Source organism: Pterocles gutturalis, unplaced genomic scaffold (assembly GCF_000699245.1).
Source record: "Pterocles gutturalis isolate BGI_N339 unplaced genomic scaffold, ASM69924v1 scaffold8330, whole genome shotgun sequence".
NCBI classification, from domain to species: Eukaryota; Metazoa; Chordata; class Aves; order Pterocliformes; family Pteroclidae; genus Pterocles; species Pterocles gutturalis.
The window spans coordinates 205385-221919 of record NW_010143646.1 but is presented as its reverse complement, the minus strand read 5'-3'; positions in this window follow the sequence as shown (position 1 = coordinate 221919).

Below are 16535 nucleotides of genomic sequence, written 5' to 3'. Positions count from 1 at the left end.
AAATCTTTCTCTAAGTTTTAGCCTTGTCTCTAAAACACAAGTAGTTCAATTGCTAAACTAACTAGCCTTCAGGATGAGGCTGTTTTCACTTAATCTGCATGCCTTTGCTGTGTGAGGACCATTGCCACACCTCTACCAAGGGCTCTAACCCTGATCAAGTCCACACCATCCAGCAAGCCCAACTCGAACTGCTTTCAGTGTTGAGCAGAGAAGGTGAGGAAACAAAAACTGTAGAAAGATGTCAAAGTCATATTGCAGATAATAAGGATGAGCAGAAGAAATAAAATCTCAGGATGTATTTTGCCTGGGTTACTATAAACTGCTATTCAGTAGTGCTGGTTATATAGGAGGCAGAACAGCAGAAATCTCAGCTGACTGCACTAGATCGCAGCCTCTGGCCTGTGGCAGAGGTATAAGTAGAGCTTTAACAAGAAGCAAAGAAAATTTCAGGATATCTAAGCGGCCCTAACTGAGAAAATAGCCATGGAAAATATACACATACACTGAAGAAGAAAAAGTAAAAAAGCATAGTATGAAGATTGCATAAGACATCTTACTCTTGTAAGTGACCCACTAGTAAAGACAATTTTAAAAGTCACTCTGATCAGTTCTCAGATGGAGTACCCTGAAACAGCAAAATCCTAATATACCATCTGTTTGATTAGGGCAGCAATTTATGTGGATCATGTACATCTAACTTCAGCAGCAAACATACAAAAACATTTGTTATTAGAAGTAAACAGGGAATTATACTCAACTCCCTTTCATGGAGAAGTTTTCAGAAATCAGTAACTTTTTCTCCCCTTTTGCTAGATGTTTTCATGTGACTTGCTTTAATCACCGAGTTTGTAGAGCTCTTAGGCACTACCCAGTAACTTCATTAACGGTATTAGATTTAATTCAGGTAGTCTTATTTCCTGGCCCTCATCTATAACAGCAGCTTTAACCAATGCCACTTTCAACATCTCCAGTTTTGAGGTTTGCTTTTTTCATTTTAAAAAAAGTTCAAACTTGAAAAAAAATAAAATTTATCTTTCTAGGAAGCAGTTCCCTTTAAAGTGAAAGTTCTGGTGGTAGTGACCCTAACGGGATATCTAGGCTGCTGGGATTTTCACCCCTTTTCACTGCAACGTGTATTTCCATGATTTCCAAAGTGTGGCATGTATCCTTTAGGAACAAAAAGTTCTCCTGATACTGTTTCTTATCCATATCTTTCATTAGTTGATCTGTAACTAAGTGCTACGCTTTTATGAAAGAAATTCAGGCATAGTTCACATTTGAAAGAGAAAGTTAAATGGCTTAACACACAAAAATATTTTCACTCTATCAAAACAGAGCTACTCTCAGTGAATAACTTTAATGTCTGCATAGTATAGATTCTTCATTCACCTCCAAAACTTCTCCACTGTCTTCCACAGTATCAAAAGTAGCCATTTCCAATAAGTTCTTCTGTATGTGATTTCATAATGAGAAGCATCTTTTCATTCTAGTGCTTGAAAAAAATATCCCCCACTTTTAATTTGCAACAGAAATTGAGTTTTATAGAGCACTTCAGATGAGCAGAATAATCACACACCTGTATGAAATCTCCCACTAATATAGCCTGAAGAAATCTACATGTCAGGGAAGAAATTGCTAGAAGTCTAATATCATCCTACAAATTTGCATGGAAGAACATCACCTTAAGTGGAAAAAAACCCCACAAAACAAAACACAAAGACAAAACACATGCCAACAGGTAACTTCTATGGCTTACCCATTTTGTATCACGTTTTGCTGGAGCTCCCTTGGTTGTCTGATCCATGTGACACATTAGCATACATAAATCAAGCCTAATTACAAATTCCTGTCTTCCTGAGGGAAGCGAAGGCTCAGACTGATATATCACGATACATTTGAGGCATGTAAATAAGGATTTGTACTCACTATGGAACGAAAAATAGAAATAGAATGGACTTGATCTGGATAGTGAGTGGCAGAGGCAAAAAATATTAATCATTCCTTGTAAAAAAAAAAAAAAAAAAAAGAGTATTGTCGTCTCTGCGATTTTAATTCTTGAAACCGCAACACTAAACTTAGTCTTTACTCCTATACATAGTCCAGCTGTTTGCAGAAAGTTTATTGTGTGCTCTATGGGAGCAGAATAAAGACATGCTCCTAAACTTCATTTGATTACTAAACACCACATCAGTCAGTACCTCAGCTAGAGAACATAACAACTGCTAAACAAAGTGGGGATCTCGTCCCATGTCATTTTTTCTACTTGAGAAGGATACTGTGATCTACCATGAGAGAAACTCTGAGCAAAGGGCAATTGTAAATATGATGATAAGATACTGGCTCTAATAGAGCACTGTCTCCAGCGGTCTGATAATAAGTAGATGAATCACTGTAGACTCAGGGTAGCAGACAGGCACTGAAGCATGAATTTTGTTTCCTTTCTTCACAGGAAGCAACCTTTTTCACAGTCACTGTAAAATAGTTGTTTCAAAGTTTTCTGCATTTATGTATGTGATAAATAGCATAGCTTTTAGTGGATAAAAATATTTGATATGAGCTCTTAACAACAAATTGTGCCTACAGAAAGGGGACTTTGCCTCCAAACCCTTTCCCCAACAGAACTAATAACCAAAAAGAGCTCCAAGAATATCCTGATATTAAACTAAGCAGATTCCTGAAACTTTAACTCCTTCTGAGCCCTTTATCCCCATTTGCAAAACGTCTCTGAGAAGTGATGTGTACCCCAATATTGTCGAGTTTTCTTTTTGTACTGTTATGAACGTTTCAGCAATAATTCTAAGGTAGATATCTTTCTAGACTCTTACTGGAGATCGTTAAGCCTAGTCAAGTATGTGTGGTTTAAAAAAAACAGCGAATTTCTGCCTCCAGATAACAAGTTTTGGTATTGATCACTGAGACAGTGCATCTGAAACTGTGAGCAATCTATATCCTGTGCTGCCTCTCACCTCCATAAACTTGCAGAAATTAAACAAACCTTCCTTTACCCCTCTTATGTGTGACCAGAAGAGGGCTAGTAAACAATGAGACAGTTTTTTCTCACTTGATATTACCACCAGTAAATTTGAGTAGTAAAAAGAAAATAGAAGAGCAGCAGATCAAATATATTTGTCAATGACACAGGACATTATCAAATATGGAGTGTACTAGCAGGAAAAAGTTGTAGTAAAATAAAGATACATACCATACAGATCTGATGGGATATTATTAAGCTACATCAGTAGCCTTTAGAGAGGCTAAAAACATTTACAAGTCATTGCAAGTATAACATCTATTATATAATTTTCTGTTTTATCTGGCCCTGACCCACTTCACCTGTCTGTCCCTGCATACCCTCATTGGACCTGATCCTGACCTCTCACTCGTGAGCTGACATGCTGACCTGGCCTCATCCCATCCCCACAGAGGTGCCTGATGTCTTGGCTAGGGGCTGTCCCCCCACCCCGCCCTGCTCCTTTGCTGGGGCAGAAGGCCAGATCTTGCTGGTCCCAGGGTCTCCCCACATTTCCTGGTTCCCAGGGAGAGGCCAGTCCTCAACTGCATCCTGACAGTCTCAAAAAAGTGATTTTTTTTTTTTTTTAATAAAATAACAAAACCTGATTTGAATCACAGAATGGTTTGAGTTGGAATGGAACTTAAGGATTGAGTTCCAGCCCCCTGCCATGGGCAGGGACACCTTCCACTAGACCAGGTTGCTCAAAGCCTCATCCAACCTGGCCTTGAACACCTCCAGGGACAGGGAATATTTCACCACTTCTTCCCCTAAAAGATTTTTCATTGTAAAATTAATGAAGTGACCCATTTTCCACAAGTTTTAATAAATTAGCTCCTGAGCATCTGTAATTGCCATGTTGCAAGCATTACCTGTAAGCATAACCTCTCACGTCACCTGCGGAAGAATTTCCTTCTTAGGTCAAAGGAATGTCCTTTATTGAATACTTATTATTAGGAAGTCTGAAAAAAATATTTTTCTCCTATATGCCCACGTGATACCACATGATCTCAGGAGATAATTGAGACAGATGTGCTCCATACTAATTGCTTTGGAGGTGCTCTGACACTGAAGGTCTGTAGTTATCTGCCAGTTCTCCAAACCCTCTGAAGTGCTCAACAGATGGACTTTGCTCTATAAAAACCCAACATGGAATTACTAGGAAGAATTATCACTCAGTCCCCTATCCATCTCCACATCTATGTGGTGTTTTAAAGGTCACTGCCCTTCAGGCAGAGCTTCCATTTGCTCTCATGCCCGGACAAGGCTTTGGTCTGTTTTGAGGATGAGGTCACATCCATTCTCTCTGTCCCTTTCAGCTGGCCCTGTCTCAGGGATCCTGCTGGAGCTCAGGTGCTGCACTGATGAAAAGAGATCACTGGAGAATATACATGGCAGCAGAAGGGATAAAATAACGTGGTAGGGGGAACAACAGAAGGTTCTGTCTTGCCTGAAACCTATCACCATCTATGTGTCATTATATTTTTTTTTCTCTGACAAGGAAGGAACTTTGAGCAAGGAAGGTACTTTGAGAATAAGAGAATCAAATAAAAGACACTGGAAGAGACAGTGTCTTTGATGTGTTAGAGATGAAAAAGTGAGCAAACATTTGGGTGCACAGTCCCTTAGCCAGATTAGACAAATTTCAAGCTAAAACCAGTTTGGAATAAATAGCTCTTAGTCTAAACACAGATTTCAATTTAAAAAATATCTGTCAAAGATTTAAAACTATATCTAGGCTTGCCACACGTTAAAACAAACATTTACATACCATAATTGTTTCAAGAAAATATTGCACTGTATTTTGTAAGCTGTCAGACTACGTCTCAAGAACAAGACTTAATGTTACTCTCAGCTTTTACTAGATATTCTCTGCTACGTATCTCCACAATTAGACATCTTCATTTTCACCTTCACGCTCTTTCATTTTATACCCTTAGGCACTGGCTTCTTTCATGTGGGTCAGTTGGTGAAAAAGAACAAACCTCTGTCAATAGCTAAATGGTTTTGGATGCAAGAATCAATCTACCTCTCTCTCTTTCTACATTTAAGTATATGGCCACACACAATTCCTGTTTCTTTCTCTGTATTAATAAGCCGTTATTAATACATTGCTCTGTGCATACAGATATATATCCCTATGGTGAAAATCATGCTTTCTCCATAATAGCCAGGAAGGTAATTACGTCACTGTGCTCTGCAGCCAGCAACTAAATGCATCATCTTGCCAGAAGAAAGACTATGACATATACCATAATCTGAAAAGTATTACCTTCAGTGCTTTCATCAATGTTAACATTAACAGCTCTCATCTCTTGCAAAACATGAAACTCTTGACCTCCTAGATACCTATGTTCAGATATGACAGCATTTTATCCTGGAATTTAATTTGTGTTTGCTATTAATTAAAATACATGACATGTCTCTAGCACTAACCCCAGTTGGAATCCAGCTGTGGATTGTGCCTTTCTCTTGCAAAGTTTCAAGAGAAACCTAGGGACAAGGGTAGTACAGGATTGGATCAGCTAGAAATCCCATGTAATTCATTAAGGAAGAAAATCAGTGTCATACAGATGTAGAGAGACATGAGTTGGTTCTGCAATGTCTCTGAAAGGAATTGAAAAAAAAAAAACTTGTAAAGCAAAATATCAGAGCAGTGCAAAGAACCAAATTATCGACACTGGACTTTACAGAACTACAACTGAGTTTAAGGTCAGAGAGTATCATGAAGTGAAATCTGCATTTTTCTCTTCTTTCCCAGGGACAATCTTCCACTGTGTGACCTCTTAAATCTTCTACACTTCAAAATACTTTCTCTTTTTAAATGATATTTTCTGGGAGCTCTCTCATTTTTTTACTGTTGTATCACCTCCAACAAGGTTCACACTCTGGGCTTGTCCTCTATTATCCTCTAGGGTCTACTCAGATTTCAGCCATCCCAGTGAAGTTTGGACGGAACAGGTGCATCCTGGGGCTCTCCCACCTGCCCCCAAAAGCAGTCCAGGTCCTGTCCCAATCCACTTCATGTTCTTCCTTTGGCAAATAAATCAATAGTGTAACAGAAAACTTGTAACACTGGAGCAAAGCCATCCCCTCCAAAAAGGGCCGTAAGTCCTACCTTCCCTTCACACTATCTTTCCCCTTGCTTTTCTTAGCCAAAAGAAAAAAGAGCATATACCACCCATTTAAAATAATTATCAGGTGACAAACAAGCAGCCCTCAACCCTTTCCAGGCATTTTACTGTAAGAGCCATGAGTTACAGATGAATTGGATCTTTTTTCACTCGGGTTCCTGAACACAGCTGGAAGATGATCTTGTTCTACAGAGTAGATAAGAGTATGGAAATGGTCTTAAAGAAGTTAAAATCTGAATTTCATTGTGAATCTATAAATTGAGATGCTGAAAATCTAGAAGCCATTTGTAAAAATCTTATTTTAGATAGAACTTTATTGTGGGAAGATGAGGCAGATTTGAGGCTGCAGTGATGAGAAAAGGAAACGCTTATAAGCATCCTCAGAGTCATTTTTTGGATTTGAAATTTTTTTCTAGGAAAAGAATGACGATGCCTGGACTGAACATCAAAATATTTTGGGGTGGTTGGTTTTGTTGTTGAGGTTTTTTTCCACTCCTCTCCCACTACTGAGTATAACAGAGCAACAAAATGCTCATCCAAAAAAATTCCAAATCCAGACAGTCTAAACTATCTACTGTGATGCTTTCACATTGTCAGCTTGGACATAAGTCTCTACAGAGCAGAGTTAATGTGACGCTTTACATTCATGGGGACCTAGCTCCTTTGGAGATACCAGCAGTAGTAATTACAGCCCCTGTGCATCCAGAAAGCCTCATGCGGAAAAACTATGTGACCTCAGAGTCAAGCTTCAGCAACTTTTCAGTTCCAATACTTTTTTTTTCCCAAATTCTTTCCATTTTTTCCTCCATTTATCTTCCCACTAATGAAGAAACAGTTTAAGAGAAAAATACATTTTAAGAGAGTAATTACCCAGTTGCAATGGAAAGCAGTTCTGATTTTAAGGTGAGCTTTAGCTGCTATGAGTTGTACTGTGATGATAATTTTGGTGTTTCATGATGCCACCTGCAGTTTGTGTGATAGATGTGATTATGCATTTTGTTTTGATACACTTGAGAGGCACCCTAGAAACATTGTGTGTTTCCTGGCCATAAAACATGACTGCCAATCCTCTCAACCTCCCTGGAATCAAATCAAAACAAGAGACAGAGACCTTTCTATTGCAGAAAAAGACAGTATAAATAGGAAGAAATAAAGACTAATATGTACTGATTCTCATGATATGCAGAATTATTTCTTCCAAGAGTAGTCACCACTTCCCACTCAGAAAGATGCTGGTACCCTATTTTACTTAAGTCATACTTAACTACCAAGTGATCTTTACTGAAATCAGTGGAGTTACTCAAGGAGTAAGAGAAGAGTAATTTTGAGAAAGGATTGCAGAACCCAGTCCACCATTGCTAAATCCTTTGATTTAGCAAAATGTATAAACATTTTTCATCCTTTTCTTTAATCTATTATGTATATTTTCATAAAACTAAGCATACTTTATGATTATTTATATTTTTAAATAACAGAATCCCATAATTCTGTTTGCAACATATATTTATTTAGCTAATAATGATTAAATTTTTATGCTTTACATATAATGAAACATCAGCATAATACTGCAATAAATTTGCCAATATTGAAACCTTAACATGTATATTTGGGAAGTTTAAACAATATCCAGCAGTCTTAAACAATAACAGAAGCATATTCGTACGGGGTAACATTCTCTCTGAGTCCTGTGATAAGGATTTTTCTAGAAAAAAGTAATCCTGCTAGGTCACACCTGATAACATTGAAAAATACTACTTGAAAATCCTCTGGTCACTAATGAAACATTACTGACACATGTAGGGTGTGATTCTAATTTTGATACAGCTATTATGATACTGTCTTTAATAGGTTTTGATTTACAAATATGATCAAGATTCATATCCATATTTAAAATGCAGTTATAAATATTAAATATCAATGAAGTGAAATAAATGAATTGTATTAGGCTGAACAAAAGCTACCAAAGAATTAAGAAGACTCATGCTTAAATCAGTTGAAGGAATTATCTTGCCCTTTCTACCACATCAAATGAAGAAGGGTTCTGGAATACGAGATACAATTTTAAAATAGAGCAAGTTATTCTACTGGTAGGATTCTATAGATTTCAATGGAATTAGGCTGGCTGGGAATTTGTTCTTCTGTGTTGCAGAAGGACTCTGCTTATCTGTTTGGGAGGTGTGAGGGCTCAGTTCTTCATAAGAACTTCAAGTGTAGAAGTGGAGTTATTGCCTGGTTATGGACCACTTTCTGGTTTCAGCTTCTCTCAGGCAATTTCATTTAGTGCTTATATAAGATTTTGGCTGTATGGACAACAGCAATAGCTTAACGCGTTACTACAAACATTGACTGAAATGCAAATGTAAACTACATTTCCATCTCCCTTGCAATTATTTACGAGCCCATCTAATCTAGTCATTAACTCAGTAAGAATGTAAGGGACAGACTCTCAGCTGAGAAGCTGAAGTAGTTCCTTGACTTCAGTGGAACTTGGTTGGCTTAGAGTAACACCGACTCTCTCCTAGACTGATTTTTCAGAAAGCAAACAAAGTAAACAAAATATGCTTTCCAAGTCACAACTCTAAAATATATCCCGTAAATTAATTTTTTTTTCTCCCTCAGGAACTAGAACCTTGAGACTACAAAAATGTCAGCTTTTAACAAATATTAACCTTTTAATTCCAGTCTCTTTCTAGAGGGTGGCTGCTGGGGTGATATGGAATACTGATGGACCATCCATCACAGAGCTTCTGCCTATGGGTCATTGCACAGCCTTAAACAACCACAGAAACCTAAAGATAAATCTTTTGATGAAATACTTCCAATTCTTCAGAGACATTTTGAGCTAATGCCAGTGTTTATCCCAGAGTGGTTTCTCTGCTGTCAGCAGCAGCAGAGAGTGTTTATAATGCAGTTTGCATCAAGACAGAAACACGGTTTCATAGACTGAATTTGGGCAACAGCCAGGGAAAGCACCTGGAGGCTATTTTGTCTGCATTATTCACTGTGCGGAATGCAAGATCAAAAATAAAAGTTCACCAATGAGTGTCCACACACAGAGTACAAGGCTCTTTTTGAGATATTGAAATTTGGAGCAACACATTTATCTCAAGTAAGGATTTCTATTCCGGCATTACCAAAGAGGATAGCCCTAAGCAGCAGCCTTCAGCTTACAATTACACACACGCAGAGGTCTGGAAAAAGATGTGGTTATACAGGGTGTTAAGGTACAAACTCTCTACACAGAAAAGTTTTGCAATGTTCCCAGTCCAGTTTTTTTTAGAGAAAACAGGCACAGTAGGACGAAGTTTGTTTATTACACGACATTTTATCTTCCAAATTCTAATCTCACAATGCCAGTGAAAGATCAAAGGACTTTGGTAGTGTTATGTTCTGCATTTTAGGAATAAATACAAGACGGGTGGAAAAAAAAGATTGAATTAGGCCACTACACTAACTGATGCATCTCGGGGGGGATTTTGTGACAATACAGTGTGGGGATCCTCACTTCATTTGCCTTGCATCTATTTGCAATGGCCACTATGCTTCACCTGGTGGTCCCCAGACTTCTGTGGGACCCTACCATCTGTCCAAAGAAACATTACATTTTGTTCAGGTCTTGGAATGGGTTTTTCCTGTTCTTTTGTTTCAGAAATCCAGGAAACAAAATAAAAAGCAAACATAAATTAAATATAAATAATCCAATACTCACACAAATTTAAAGAAAATGTAGTTTGGAGGACCTGCCAATACATCCCGTCATGGATGCATCTCCTACAACACTCTCACTACAAGAATTCTTTACAACTTCAGTTCTTTTATTTGAGAGCTTGCACATTACTCACAAGAAAAGGTACTTGACAGTTAAATATATTACATACAGAGCCTTTGTACTATGAATCCAAGCCACCCCTTTTTTTTTCCCCCCTCCTCCTTTTTTTTCTTCTCCCTCCCCTTTATCAAACACCACTATTGACTGGGGAGCAAAAGCCCCTAAGATACTAAATCTTCAGACCATGAAGGGAAATGGAATGGTTTTCTAATGGAGTATATCTGAGTGCCTCTGGCTTTTAGAACCTGTCTTTAAAGTCTGCTTACTGAGGCATAGATGACCACTCAAACACAGACAGATTTGTCACTTTGGTTTTCAGGATACCCATCCTGTAAAGACCACAAAGTAATTGCGAGGACTTTAGTGGCTAGACCTTCTCTTGCTATTCATGAGGTTCTTGAATTGGATTTAATTTCATGCCAGATTTGACTCTATCAATGGAAGACCAGCTCAAATGATTTCTTAAGAAATGCCCAAATAACACCAGCCATTGTTACAAATCTTTTTATGCTCCATAATGCAGAGCAAGAAGAGTGTTTTGACAGTAAAAATCGAAGTATAGCTACCATTGTCCCAAGGGCTGCTGCAAATATTTTACAGTGTACAGTTACTAAGGACATACCTTTAATTATATTTCAGCCAATTTATAATCCAGGTTTTTGAACTCATAGAACTACACAAAAGGGCACCAAGCATTATCAAGGTTTTTTTTTTTTCTTTGTCTCAACCTTTTTGTCCAAGACATAATTCTTACGATGTTGTAACTGCTTAGTTCTTCACAAGCTCTTGCACACTTGTTTTCACGCTATTGCAACTAGTAATCTGATTGTGATCTTAGGATCAAAGTTTTAGTGTGTAAATGGCTGACCCAGAACGAGCTAATTTGCAGATGCCCTGGGGATAAAGAGCCCATATCAACTCAGGAACTAGGATGATGGAAGTGAGTTCAAGAATTCACATAGTTACTGTGTTTAATAACAGTGACACATCACAAAGACTTTTCACCAGTAAATTTCAGAGTACTGAAAGCACTTCAGCTCCATTTTACAGGTGGTCAAAATTAAGAGGAAACAGTTTCATAAAGACCTCACAGAAATGCACTAACACAGCTATGAATAAAGCCAAGTTTCCTGATTGCAAACGTTACGACCTGCCCAGTTATCTTGCAAAAGAAAGTGAATATGGCCAGCTGTACTCAGTTCCCACTGAGACAGTGATGGGAGGTGAAAGCCTGGGCATACCCATCTCACTGCAGTCCTTTTATAACTCCCTTTACTAACTATGAGAATTCTGAATTTAAATATAAACGGACTATGTTACCAAAACCTTATGAATTAAGCGGATTTCATCTTCCAGTTCCTTTTCTTACCCAAGCCTCAAAGACCTGGTCAAACCTTTTAGAAGAAAACAAAAACAAAACAAAAAGAAACAAACCCAAAAACACACACACCAAAACTCATACATGGACAGCTAAATGCTAGACTTAGCTAGAAAGCCACTCTTTCTCAACATCCACAGTTAGATTCTCATCTGACTTGATAACTCACTTCCGACACATTCCGATTTTCAGATCTGCTCCCATAAAAATAATGTAAATTGGTTCCATGGATCCAGCTGCAGAGTCCTACTGATTTAAACCACCTCCTCCACAGTAGAAATGTTAATAACCGTGTTCTTTTTGGTTCCTTTCCTGAGACTGGTTAAAACTCTGAAGAACAAACCTGTTTTATGCTAGCTGGAGACTTCACCTTTTGCACCCAATGAAGTGCTGAATCAAACACCAACACCCGCACTTTTCTGTGGTTTCTATAAAAACAGTACAGAGTGTTACTATAGGACAACACTAGGATTTCAATGCCTGAGCTCATAGCTCCCAAAGTATTTGAAACTACCTTTTACTTCATCAAGCCACTCAGACTGTAGGCATGAAACTAACGATGTGGCTGGGCTGCTGTTTATGTCTTAGTTTCACTTGCTGCCACCAGGGAACAGTCAGTGGCTTCTACATTTAGGAGAAATCAAAGAAGCTTCTGTGTTTGACACAGGGTTCGGGTGTGAATTCCCATGCAATGCGCTAGAGATGAGTGATTTCAAACCCACTCAAACTGTAGATTTGGAAACTGTTCTTGAATTCAAAGATTTTTAAAGAAGAGCAGAAAGAGGTGAGAAAAACTAAACTCAAATGAGGGAACAGGAAGTAAAATACATTCAAGAGCAAGCAGAATGGAAACCAGAGAGAATATATGAAAAATAGATCAATGGGAGAATCTAATTTCTTCTCCCTCATGCTAATCCAGCTTTTATACAGAGATGATACCTACACGTCTTTCCTTAACATGAACATCAGAGAAAAGAATGAACTGACCATACAAGTAATACAAAACAAAGTAGTAACTATCCAAAGAAAAAGGGTTAATGAATTTCACCTGGTTTCAAAACTTTAGGACAGCTCAAAAAGTTCAATAAGATTGGAATAACAATAAATTGCAATACTGTATAGGAAGAAATTTCATTCAATAGAAAAGACAGAACAATTCATGTTTAGATTTATGTTTCAATTAACCAGCATTGTAACACAAAGTTACATTTACTTGTAGAGTCCTTATTTCAGCCTGTGAAAGTCTATAATGAAAAATATCTAGGTTTCATCAGTGATGAAGCAAACATAGCTATGAGTCCATTTTAAATACATTTTGGACACACACAGCAGGCTAAGCTTCCAGAAAACATAAAATACGACTGGATGTCTTCATAAAATCTACCTGGTTGTTTTCTTATGAGTCACTATGAGCTTCTATGAAACGAGGGGGGTTTTTTGTTTGTTGTTTTTTAATTAAATAACAGAACAGAATGTTCTCAGTAGTTCTTCCGATAGATGACAATACAACACCAGCAAAACAATTGGATGAAATCAATTCTCCTTGTCTGCTTCAGTCTTACTGGAAAATTAGGGAAAAAAATGAAGACCAAACCATGTGCAAACAAAAAGGTGTCAATTCTCCCCAAAATACTGTATATTGGAATAAAAAGTTAAAGGTTCCCTGCACTGTTTCTACAAAGAGCTGAAGCTACTGCCAAAAATATAGCAAATGCAATTCAAGACAGCTGCATCAAAGAATCTATTATTGGCCTGGGCATACTAGTACACAAAAGCAGAGAAATTACTATTATATAACCATCAAGAAATGGAAAAATTATTATTTTGGTCAGAAACAAATAAAATTCTGATTTATTTAGAGAATACTGGCTGAGATTTTCAACAGAGTGAGATAAAGCTATGTGCCTACATTCCCCTGAATTTTAATAGCATTTAGGTTCCTTTGAGAAGCAAAGACAACACTTTCAATTAAACTATTTTGCATAATGATTTCATGACTTGATCCTGATATGCACCAAGACAATTCCCACTGCATTTAGTGAAAGTTCAGGGTTATCAGCATCTCTCAGCACCTGACCGAAAAGACCCAAACCGTAAAACTTCTCGGTTACCTACTTCATGGATTTAAAACAAAAGCAAAAACCTACCACAAACATCATAAACCGTGAGGTAAATATGTTGTGACATCTTCAATTGGACATTGTGACATTACCAAATAATACACAAGTCAAAAATTAACATATTGTCATTAACTGCTCATCTAATACATGGAGCAACGTACCACATTATGTCTCTGCACCTGTACCAGGGATCCATACATATTGCATTCAGGTATGAGAGCAGCAGGATAATAACCTTGCCTATGGTATAGTAGGATTCTATGTCCAAACTATGCAAAAGTAACATGTTTATTTACCATCCCAAAAAGTAAATATGGTGTGTAGAGTTGTATTATTTTCACATGGACCAGCATTCTGTAGTATGTTACTGTCAATTCCCTTTAAATCCTAGAAATAAGATACGATTAAGGGACATAAAATTACCACCTGCCACTCAGCCTAGTTGTTAGCTCACCCATGATGACATTATGGTTGTAATACAAGAATCCTACAAAAACAGTATTACTTCAGCAGCACCTGAATTTAAACAGTTTTTGAAGCACCCGAGTATAGATACTGGTAGCATGTTTTAAAGAGCTTTCTTAACTATTTACTGTATCTAAAGCAGTTCAAGCTCTCAAATGAAAGTCTCTGTAATACCCTCCCATCCAGGTGGATACCAGGTGATCTCAAACTCCTAGTGAGATGAGCAAAAGCTGTGTTTGCAACACATGTCACTGGAAGCTCTTGGTCCTTTGCTGACTCACTGTCAGCCATTTTTGCAGTACTAGAAACATCTCATTCAAAGCACGCCTCAGAGAAGGTTTAAATAGCTATAGCAGAAAGTCTTCACAATGTTTTAGATTTCTAAATTCAGTGAAACAGTAGCTGTTCTCCTTAGTCATTAGTTATTTCCATTTAGCATGACTCCTCTTATACACAAAAGCTGGATTTCCAGAGGGAATACCAATATAATGGCCAAGCCAGATACCAGAACATGATAACTGAAATAAAAATCAATACTGAGCCATATAGATCCTAAAGTACACTGAAAATAAAATTGGTTTCCACTGTAAATGTGATTTAAAAATCTAACATATTCAATACATTACATATTGATTATTTTAGCAGTACTTCTGAAGGCTAATAGATACAATGTGTACTAGCTTCAGTGTACTGGAGTACAAAAAAACTGCTTTTGTTGTCCTAGCAACAGCCAGGAAAAAATGATCTCACAAATCAAACTCAACGGAAATGCAGTGCTTTACTGAAATAGACAACTAAATGATTTTAAAATATGGCAACTTAAAAATATATTTTAGGAGCTTGAACCTAGCCTTTTCAAACTGAGGTTGTTCTAAGGAGCAGATAGGGTGGGAAGAGTGAACCCACATTTTAATGAAGAATAATAAGTACAAAACTAAATTGCCAGACTGGAATATTTTGCGTATTTATCTGCTCAGTTTCCTTTGGCTACCATTGTCTACGGAGTAGGGAATTCCCATCTCCTTTTGTGACCAGGGAATCATACAGGAGGCTTGTTTTATAAAGAGGTATGAAAGCAAATCTAAAGAGGTATGAAAGCAAATCTAAAGAGGTACTTTTATCAGCGCTGCAGTCTCAAGAAAGCACTACGAGGGCCAGAGAGGAAGACTGGATCCATTCGCCATTTAATAGAACAAGGGACAATCAAGTGTGTCACGTTTCTTGGAGACACTCTCACTTTCTCTGATGTACAGAAAGGGAACTAGAGGATGTTACTCCACACCCCCACTCAACCCCCTTATTGTTTCGTGATGCTGTGTGCTCTGAACATTCCACTGACCTCCATTCACTTAGCACTTAACTGCAGAATAAGATTTGTCTCCCTGATCTGGGTCCTACTGTAATCAATGAATGGAAGAAGAGTGTTTCCATTTACATTAAAGGGTCTTATACTATGTTTATTTTATGAGCATCTTCAACAAGAATCCTCAAAGGAAAAGAGAAAGAGAATAGCTAAGTAAATTTCAAGATCCATATGAAATCAGAATGAACTAGGGAACAAAAATAAATCATGATAGGTCCTGAAAAAAATGGGAGAAATAGGTTTACCAGATTTATGGTAAATTGTACTTCCATGTAGTCTCATAAACGTTTATGGTGGATTGTGTAATGACATACAATTAACACTTCTAAAAAAGATTTACTGTTCAGCCAAATCAGGAAAAAGTTCATAGGAAATAATACTTGAGTATCCAGTATGCTCAGAGTGAAGTCAGATATGAGAAAATAATGAGTATTTCTGAGGTATCTTAAAGCTGATAAACACTTACCATTTCATCAATATAATGTCTGTATGTACAATTGCTAGAGGGAAATGATCACAAAGAGGACTAAAATATATTTTTAATGAAGTTCTGGTAACTACTTCCATATAATTATAAAAAAAATACAAACAGGATTTTTTTGTAGCTTCTTAGAGTTAAAACACCATTTAGAAAATCATAGAAGTCAGGAGAGTCTGAAATAGATTAACTCCCAGTAGAGTCTCACGTAATTATAAGTTTACCACATATCTGGTTAAAGAAAGTATACTGTATACACATTTTAATACATCATTGCAAGGGAATTTTGACAACCTGGGGGCATGATGTGCTCAGAAAATGAAAAAAAATATTTCTAGAATATTGGAATAAGTAAGTAGCATCAATAGCACACATTCTACTTCCTGGAGAAGATACTAGTCAGATGTAGCTATCCTTTCGATATACTTTTTTAGACTTTTTAGAAATGTTTAGTTTTGCCCTGCCTTTGCCACACAGAAATTAATGGGTCTGGGTTTTGTGCTTTTTATTTTATTTCATTGACCAATGGTGGATTTTTTCTGAGATCCTGGTGTTAAGTTTGTTTATATATTGCTTATATTGTTCATTATGCATTATCATCATCATATATGGTGTATCCACTTATAGTAGTGGCCTCCCTTTATGATGCAAGTTTGTTTTATTCTGTTGTCTTGTATGAACAGCAGATTCCTTAATTACATGTCTAAACAATGTGAACTACCAACAATTTTGTTTAGATCTAACCTTAAAAGTATAAG